At 35.6% G+C, this 9,975-nt stretch overlaps 1 protein-coding gene across 1 annotated transcript in view; it reads right to left on the bottom strand.

Moving 5' to 3' along the window:
• The window catches only part of LOC144432798 (nuclear receptor subfamily 2 group E member 1-like), a 31,331-nt gene that overhangs the window by 19,397 nt on the left and 1,959 nt on the right, over positions 1-9,975 (bottom strand). The gene's annotated exons all lie outside the window — the stretch shown is intronic.

The raw sequence follows: 9,975 nt of genomic DNA on the forward strand, positions 1-9,975 counted from the left end.
TTGCACAGTGTTTGTATTGTGTCGACGGCTGTTTCAAAGACACCTTCTAACAATGAACATAATTTGTTTTTGAAGAAAAAAAAAGATTTTATTCGAGATGAAATATAGCAACCAAATTCTGGACTGAAGTGACAAAACCTACGACGTCTTTCACACACAATCTATTACTAACATGAGATATTTGAGTGAATTTGACGTAAAAAAAACTAGAGAAAGCATATGATCAGTTTTAAACTTAATTAGGCCTAAAAACACAGGTTGATTCCTGTTACCAGACCCCAACCTAGTTTTTCACGTCGACCCTAAACTTTTCATTTATTTATTTTTACATATTCGAGAAAATAACCCCAATAAAATCACGAAAATTGTGAAGTCTCGCGAGAAATAACGGATGCGGAATCTGACATCAACTTAAAAAGACAATATAAAACTGTTCTTCTAATCTGTAATGGCTGTACATCTGATGCAAAGAAACCAATAACACAGAGAACATATGGAAAACAACGGAAAACATAACTACCTCAACTAGACACTCGCATATGAAAAAAGAATATTGTTTTTAAAAAAAAATATTTAAAATAATCTACCTACCCCACCTACTCTAAAATTGAGCGTAATCGGAACCACACAATTTTTTTTGTTAGACCTTATTTCAAGTTTTCATCTTCCTATTTTTGTGTGTTGTGTTATGTCAGTAGATTGTACTCGCGTTTTGTGTAAAAAAAAAAGAGGTCATATTGAGCTTAAAAGATAAAGGTTCAAATATAGGAATAGGTGGCGTCAATGATTTTTCAACGATTTAAGAAAAAAAATAAGTAAAGAAAAGAACTGGAAGTCTTCAATATATAGTCAAGCCACGCTTTGAGTCGTTCAGTTGCAAACCATCCACCTGTTCGCTCTGTAAACCTCTCACGCGCCCTCCAGAGTGTAACGTAATTTTAGACGTCTACCATTTCAATGAATTTCATCGATATCTGAAATTAACAACGGTGTACTTATGTTGATTTCAATTTACCAGACAACGTATCATGTGCTCTTGTAGACACACGGCGATCACATTTCACATTTTTGCTTTTAGAACGTCGCGAAGTCAAACAAACATTTTGTGCAGGTCAGTTTGCCCCCGATGACACTAAACATGCTGAAATGGAAGGCAAACAGATGAAATCGACACGCAGACAGCGTGTAAAGTGGATATCATTTCAATTAAGTGGCTTATGAGAAATCTAAGACGCTGTTTTTGTAAGGATTATATCTATAATGTAACAAATTAGTTTCACCGTCACGGATCATTAATAACCCATATATCAATGTCATTATTTCTTTGGGCGGAATGAATTAAACAGCTTTAGTTAAACAAAGAATCATGTGCCACGTTAGACATTTCTTCGATTTGAACTTTTTGTTTTTAGGCGGGTTTTTATTCTTTATTTTCAATGTGCTTTATCTGTAAAATCACTCTGAGTTCGGTTTGATTTGTACAGTTGTTTTGTGGAGAGTTTGTTCTGCTAATGCATGTCTGATAAAGTGGACTACACTCTTATCAATCTGTACACAACGATGTTTGCACTCAACCCTTTTTTTTGGGGGGGGGGATGCTCTCTTTTAAGCCGCGAAATTTCTTTTTTCCTTTTAAAAAAAAATGGAAAATGGCTTAGATTTCTTTCACTGAGGTTTTAAAATACTTCTTTCCCAAAAATTAGCAAAGGGGCTCCACTTAAGGCAATGTATTTAAAAAAAAATGTTTCTTTCCGATACTAGAAAGTAGGTATAGGTACTAGGTAGGTCGGAATTTCATTTTTATTTTACTTTAATTTTTTTTTTTTAAATTACGTACTTTGACACCCAAGATAAGATACTCATCGGTCACAATACTTCCGCGAGAGTTTGATGAGGTGTAAAAGAATTAAATGAAGACAATTAAAAGTTAAGTAGATGAACACGTTATGCAGACTGTACTGTTATAGTAAGACCCAATTTCTGTCTGGACTACTGTTAAATTTTTTTTTACCACATATGAGGCAAAGGCATAAAGATGTACACGGAAATAAAAATGAATTATTACTACTTTACCTATATTCATATGCAACAATGTTTAGGGTTGGGGGCTTAAACTAGGGTCGGTCATGTTATCGGAAACACTATTCTCTTTGTCCCTTATCGAAAGTGATTAATTAGATGCGACATTTTAAACTGCTCAATCTGTACATGATAGAGCCTAAAATAAAATTGGTTGGTACCGGTTACCCGACCCCCACCTAGTTTTTCACCTTAAAGTTTGTTTTACGTATTTGAGAAAAAAAGTAATAAAATCTCGAAAATTGTGAAGTCTCGCAAGAAATAGTGGATGCGGAAACTGACATCAATTTAAAAAAGACAATATAAAACTGCTCTTCCAATCTGTAATGGCGGTCTGATGAGAAGAAACCAATAACACAGAGACCATATCATGGAAAATAACGGAAAATATAACTACCTGAACTAGACAATCACATACGAAATAAATAAAATGAAAAATCTACCTACCCTGTGGAACCACAAGTTTCTTTTTTTAATTTTTCTAGGCCTAACCATGTTTGCACTCATCTCTCTGTCTGTCTGTCTGTCTGTCTGTCTGTCTGTCTGTCTGTCTGTCTGTCTCTGTCTCTCTCTCTCTCTCTCTCAAGTTAAAATTAGGTGCGATATTATGTAATGAATAATCATGTAATGTACAGCCATGTTTGAACGCAACGCTTCTTCTTCTTCAGATCGTTTTTCAAGCCGCGAAAATATTTTTGGGCTTAGAAAATTTCTACAGTCGTTTTCAACTTCCTTCCCCAAAACATTAGTCGGATTTATCGAGAGTGACAAATTAGGTGTGAAAGTACATTGTGAATAACGTACTAGTATATGCTATCTACCAGTCAATTTTATAGCCGTGACACGTGTCAATTAAAAAGCCACTCAAGAAGTGAAATTAACAACCCTGTATGAAGTGTAATTAACAATACGGCACTGTTACATTTAATGAACGATTATTAAAAGCCGCCTACTATGCACTCAAAGGTAGTTTGTACATTATTTACGTTTCTTCTCGTTCTTACCCTGACCAAGTTTGATTTGACAAACCTAGTAATTCTAACGGTATGAGCATTTAAAGGCAAAATATTTGTATAGCTTCGTAGATGATATTTAATTATCCGAATTTTTTTTCTTTTTCCAGTCATATTAATTTATTTTAAATTACTATAGAAGATTTGTTAATGCCATTTTCGCTCTCTCTCCCCCAATGCGACTGATGATAATGATGATGATGATGATAATGATGATGATGATGATGGAGATGGTGATGGTGGTGGTGGTGGTGGTGGTGGTGGTGTTGATGATTGTGATGGTAGCTGTGATGGTAGTTTTGGCGATGGTATCGTTGGTGGTGGTGGTGATGATAATGATGATGACGACAACAACGACGACGACGACGACGATGATGATGATGATGATTATCATCACGATGAAGAAGTTGATAACGATGGAAAAGTTGAGGGGAGAGGGAGGAGTAACAGAAAGACAAGAAGAGGAGGAGGAGGGGGGTGATTAATATGACAACTGTAATGATATGGTGATATGACGATAGAGATGAGGCTAGGAGAAAGATAATATGACTAAAGCTGTTGTTATGACAGTTGTTAATACTCTTGCCGCGACTGTTAGTTTTGTTGCTATCCTTGTTTTCCTTGGACATTTGCTTTAGCACCAGTTTGTGTGTTTTAACCAACACCATGACAACCGTGATGGATACTACTTTAATTTACATCAAACAACGGACACTTCATTGGTAGTGTTGTTTGTAATCTGACTTATTAAAACACATATATTTTTTTCAAAAGCTCTTCCGTGCCACGTCATATTTTTGGAGTTGTCACTGCTGAATACACACAGAAAACGTACACACACACACACACACGAAAAAAAATAATTGTCCATTTTTAAATTGAGATTCCGTATTTTTCACTATTATTATGTCACAATGCAAAATTAGACCATAATTTGGGAGTTGGTGGTTAGGTTACTGGGGTTAATATCACTGGTGTACTTTAGACAGTAAAGAACTGCCGTAACCGTTGCGTTTATATTTATGTCATTGCGACATATACAACTTAGATGTCTCATGAAAATGAGGACAATATGTAAAATGTTTTTTTTTTTAAATGTACAAATCATGAATATACTGATTCAACAGAAATCAAAATGGCCGTAGTATCAGTGTATATAGACAGATTTCGATTGCTGAGGCGCATATGTTGATACTATAAGCCTTGCGTATAAAGTATAGCACTGTTTTCATATAATAGCAAGACACATAATTATAACAGAATCTCTGTCGGTCGATTGACTACACTTAATTTAGAATGTTTCCATGGGCGGGCGTTTTTTTTATGATGCGATACTTTTAAATGAAATCAATTATTAAGGTGTGAAATCTGACAATGTGGGTAAGAAGACATTAAATAATGATAACTAAATGACTTCCTAGTAGAAAGCAATGTTTGTTAAGGTTTCACTAAAGTTACACAAATTATTGATGCATACTAGATTTTATAACAGGAAATATTTAAGTGTTAAGATCTAGTAGAATTTCCGACCAAATACTGCGGTAAATCCGAGCTACTTCTTTCTCTCTCTCTCTCTCTCTCTCTCTCTCTCTCTCTCTCTCTCTCTCTCTCTCTCTCTCTCTCTCTCTCTCTCTCTCTCTCTCTCTCTCTCTCTCTCTCTCTCTCTCTCTCTCTCTCTCTCTCTCCTCTTCAATATCAACAACACACAAGTTAGTATTGCATCATATGATGTCACCAATTGATGTCGCTCAGAGTAGCGGCGTCGCTCTGTCGCCCATTTCCCGTCACTTTTGTCCACCGCATCCCTTTTAGAAATAAAACATCAAATAAATCCAAGAATACTGATAAAACTACTATTGTTTGAAAAGACCCGTTTGAACCAAAGTTCTTTGTATCTGTGTCTACCGTCGTAAAATGATCGATCTCTCACCGTGGTGAAGAGGCTGAAATGGTCGAGAAAGAAACAAAAGGCATCTATTTAAACTTTTATTTCGAATCTAATACGTTACTTGGCAGGTTTGAACGATTATTGTAAGAGTCACGGAATTACTGTAATTAATTTAAACTTTTGTCACAACCATCTGTGTAGTGTCAGATTGCTATAAAATCACCATATACCAAAACCGACATGTTTCTAGGCGATACTTTTCAGTTGCGCTGTTGTCTCCTTGGTAACCTGAGAACATGACGTGTTGTTCATGTCATGAAACTTGCAAGGGGTTTGAGCTCGAATGTGTCGGTTTGTTGACGTAGCGGCCAACGATGTGCCTTTGCCGGTATTGCTTCTTTTTTTTACGAGCACGACTTAACAAATTTTAACATTTACTCTTCTTGTTTCCATGGTTTTCATTGATTTGGCCAATGAATTAATCATATAACGCAACGCGGTTGAGACAGCTGGAACGGTGTTATTAGTTTCGACTACTAGGGTACAAACAAATGGCAACATAAGTATACTAGTTCACTTTGTGCAAGTCTTTGTTGTTGTAGTACATAGGTAGATTTTAAAGTGTAGGAAAGAACCAACATCAGTCTGAAGTCAATCTGTCCTTTGTTATTGTTTACAATGTTTGATTTCTACGTCCATGGATATTTATTTGTTGGCTTTATACAATAGAAGTTACCTTCTCTGCCACAAAACGTCGTTTGGCGTGACCAATCCTACCGAAATTGCTACATTGTATCGTTTGGCTTCATTTTATCGCCTGGCTACATTTTATCGCCTGGCTACATTTTATCGTCTGGCTACATTTTATCGCCTGGCTACATTTTATCGTCTGGCTACATTTTATCACCTGGCTACATTTTATCGTCTGGCTACATTTTATCGCCTGGCTACATTTTATCGCCTGGCTACATTTTATCGCCTGGCTACATTTTATCGTCTGGCTACATTTTATCGTCTGGCTTAAAAAATATTTTAAGAGCAATTGGTGTAATCATTTTTACTCTATCTAAGGGTGCGGGTCCTCTTATCAATAAATGTTAGCTAACGGAAATAATATGAAACAATATTAGTAGGATTTTTGTTGTACCAGATGATAAAATGTAGCAATGTTAATAGGTTGCGGCAGACGTTAAAATGTAGTAAAGGAAGTGAGATTTTTGTTGAGCCAGACAATAAAATTTAGCAACTTTGATAAGAATTTCTGTCGCGCCAGACAATAAAATGTAGCAAAGTTAATAAGACTTTTGTAGCATCAGACGATAAATAATGCATTTACTGTTAGTCCGTTTTTTTGTCGAGCTGGACGATGAAATGTAGTAAATATTAGAAAGGTTTTTGTTGAGCCAGACGATGAAGTCTAGCAGTGTTAGTAAGATGAGCCAGACGGTAAAATGTAGCAATGTTAGTTCGATTTTGTCGACTCAGGCGAAGTCCTGTTTTGTATTATTATATACTGGTTTCATTTGTATGACTCGTTTGTCTTCTCCACTCTTATATTATTATGTAACCATCAATCGCTTATCATTATTCATGCTTAAATATTTTAGAAAAGTTCATCTATTTTTTTTCTCTCTTTTCCTACACCTACATTATACGTAAATTGACATCGATAACCACGATGAAGCATAAACAGTTTGACCCCCGTCGCGCTGTGTACAATAACTTCGAATTAATTCTTACATTGAAATACCGAGACCTATACCATTCAATGAAATGTTCAAATGAGATAGAACGTACGATTTCGGATGATAACAATTTTATACACTTAAAATCAAGCGAGCCAGGGTCCGGTTTCCATGGCAACTGTGCCTGACTAGCTAGGATGCCATGGCCTTTAATCCCTTTTTTGGAGTTTAGAATTATGTGGACTCTCTCTCAAAACAAGCCAATAATGCGGTGATTAACCCAAAAAGACACCAAGACGTCCAACTAAAATAACTTCAATTATATGACATCAAAGGGAGCAATGAAATATATACCGGAGCAAATAATCAAAGAGAAAGCTGTTGCATTATAAGCCGCGCACAGGTTTTGGGTCGTTCTGTTATTCGAATGAAACAAATCTGCATATGGCGTGTATGTGACGTTTTCATTGCTTGTTCTGACTTGTTTGCATTAGGACTGAGTGAAAGATGTAAATTCATCATTTGTAGGGAGGGAAATCAAAAGCGAACGGAAAAGACAACTGAGATATATATTTTTTTTTATTGTGTGAAGATTTAAATCAAATATTACCCAGAAACCCCAAATGGTTTGAGAGGTGACGACAATGATGACGGTGACACGAGCATTCCGATTGACGGAATAGATATCCTAAAATCACACATGTAACACTTCCATAGCATTCTGATATAGCAAGTTTATGAATAGATTTAGTGCAAATATTGTTAAATATCAAAAATGCTATTTCAATCTCAACCTCAATTTCATTCACAATTTGTATATATAATATATACATATATTTACATATCTGCATGGTCAAAAAGCTACAAATTGGTATCAATCTCTTCTAAACTATGAACGAACAATTTCTTGATTTTGGGGTGGGAATTTGTGTATGCGTGTGTATGTATGTATGTATGTATGTATGTATGTATGTATGTATGTATGTATGTATGTATGTATGTATGTATGTACATGTATGTATGTATGTATGTATGGATGTGTGTGTGTGTGTGTGTGTGTGTGTGTATGTATGTATGTATGTATGTATGTATGTATGTATGTATGTATGTATGTATGTATGTATGTATGTACAAATTGCTTACACTCTTATGCATACTAGTATATGATACTGGGTATTGTCATTGTTGGTACTTTGAATACCGTTACTTGCAAACTATTTTCACATGTCCTCAGCTGTTAATTTTTATATCCGAATATTTGACTGAATCTTTCTTGAATAAACGCACTAAGAACAGGGTATTAAAGTTCATTTCCTTGAATAGCTTGATATAATAGCGAACAAAGCCAGCTAAATTCAATATACGAGCTTTAAGTACATTGACATTTCAATGGCGATTATACAAAAACCATTTCAGACTCTGTCCTTTCTGTATACAAAAAAAAATCTAGCAAGCTACAAAGCATTTATAACGATGGTTGTCGGAACATGTGGAGTTAAGCCTCTTTGACAGCTACGCTACTAAGCTATACTTTGAAGAAAAGAAATTCAAACATTGGCTGATGTGGAATACAATGGTACTTTGAAATCCCATGCGTTATGACTGTACCATGCTATTTTGTGATTGACTTTCTGGGCTTTCTGTATGTTGACTTTTGATGAATAAAATATAGCACTTATCATCATCTGTGCCCGTTGGGTCAACTGATTTGTAATGTCTGTTTACGATTGACCCTAGTATATTGAGCCTCTCTTTTATTGAAGTGGCGACACAAAGAAATCGAAGTAAAGACTACTAATATTTTCATGACGGTATTTAGTGGAGTGAGTATTCTGGAACGGAACCCTATCGGTGTGAGGAGAGAGGGGAGGGATATAGAGGGGGTTACAAACAGATACAGAGGGAGAAGCAGACAAACAAACAGACAGACAGACAGACAGGAAGATAGAGAGAGCAAGAGACGGAGAAGCATAGCGACAGTGCCAACATAGATGTAACCACAAAACGAGAAACGTTTTTGTTTTGTTTTTTAACCCCTTCAATACTGAAAATATTCCCGCCAAAATTGTTTGGACAAAATTCTTGTTTCATGTAAGTTTTTGGCATATATCAACTTCATTTTAGACTGGAATTAGAGAAATGTTACTTCCTAATAAAGTAATATTATTGTAATTATGAAAATATTCATATAAATTGGGTCCCCATATTATTTAAGACCGTCTCTAGTCATGAAAGGGTTAATGGGGGATTTGAGAGAGGTGGACACTCAGACAGATGGAGACGAGGAAAGAGAGAGTGAGGGCGGGATTGAGATGGTGAGACGGACAGAACGACTGACCAACAGGCTAACTAAAAGAGCAAGACCTGACATAAAATAATCATAGTAGTTGATAAGAGAACGGAAATCATCAACTAGAGTATGTGTTCATTGAGCGTTAACATTATCTGTATCAGTATTGTTACATCAAAGAGTCCGTGTAACTCTTTAGTTGGTACAAAACACGCCGATACAGACGATTTGTAATGCTGATGAGAGCAAATTATACAATAAGAGAGTAACTCTCCCCCCCCAATATCAAAACGGCTCTAAATTTTTAGTCTTTTTAAAAGTATAATGTTGTGTGTGCCATATTTCCATCGAAACAAGCCTGATCAGCGCCCGAAACCAAATAAAAGCATCAATTGTTGGTGGTCGTACGAACCACATGCTTCACTACTGTTGTTGTCACGAAATGTACATTGTATCGTGTACAACCGGTAAACCATGTCATATGCTCTCTGCTTTCATACCTTATTCATTTTTTGACTCAGTGAGAAAAAATAACCACAACACCTAAAAGGAAGGATTTCTTTGTAAAAGAACTAAATATAAAAAGCTGCCGACATGCATATGTATTTTTTTTTTGCTTGTCGACATTGATTGATTGATTCACTACCGGACAACCAAGAGAATACAAATTTTGAAAATGAATACGTTTCGTGTGAACCAAAAAATTGGTGTCGTTGTATACATAACGGTCATTTTCATGATTTTGGCCTAAAATGCAGCTGAAATTTGAGAAAAAGTTTGAAGAAAATCCGAATTTTTGGTTTTTCATAAATTTAGCGGGAATCTAGGCAAATGTCATAATTGGATAATTTTTAATTCTTATGCACCCAGACTAGTTTATCAATTAACTGGTAAACAAGTCAAAAACGTTCAAATTTATGAATGTCCGTTTGAAGACAAAATTATTAGTTTGTGAACTTCTTTACAATAATGTGAAGGGAGAAGTTTGCGTGTCAATTCGGAGTCGATGATTCGGGCCGT

Source organism: Glandiceps talaboti, chromosome 3 (genome assembly GCF_964340395.1).
Source record: "Glandiceps talaboti chromosome 3, keGlaTala1.1, whole genome shotgun sequence".
Classification (NCBI taxonomy): Eukaryota; Metazoa; Hemichordata; class Enteropneusta; family Spengelidae; genus Glandiceps; species Glandiceps talaboti.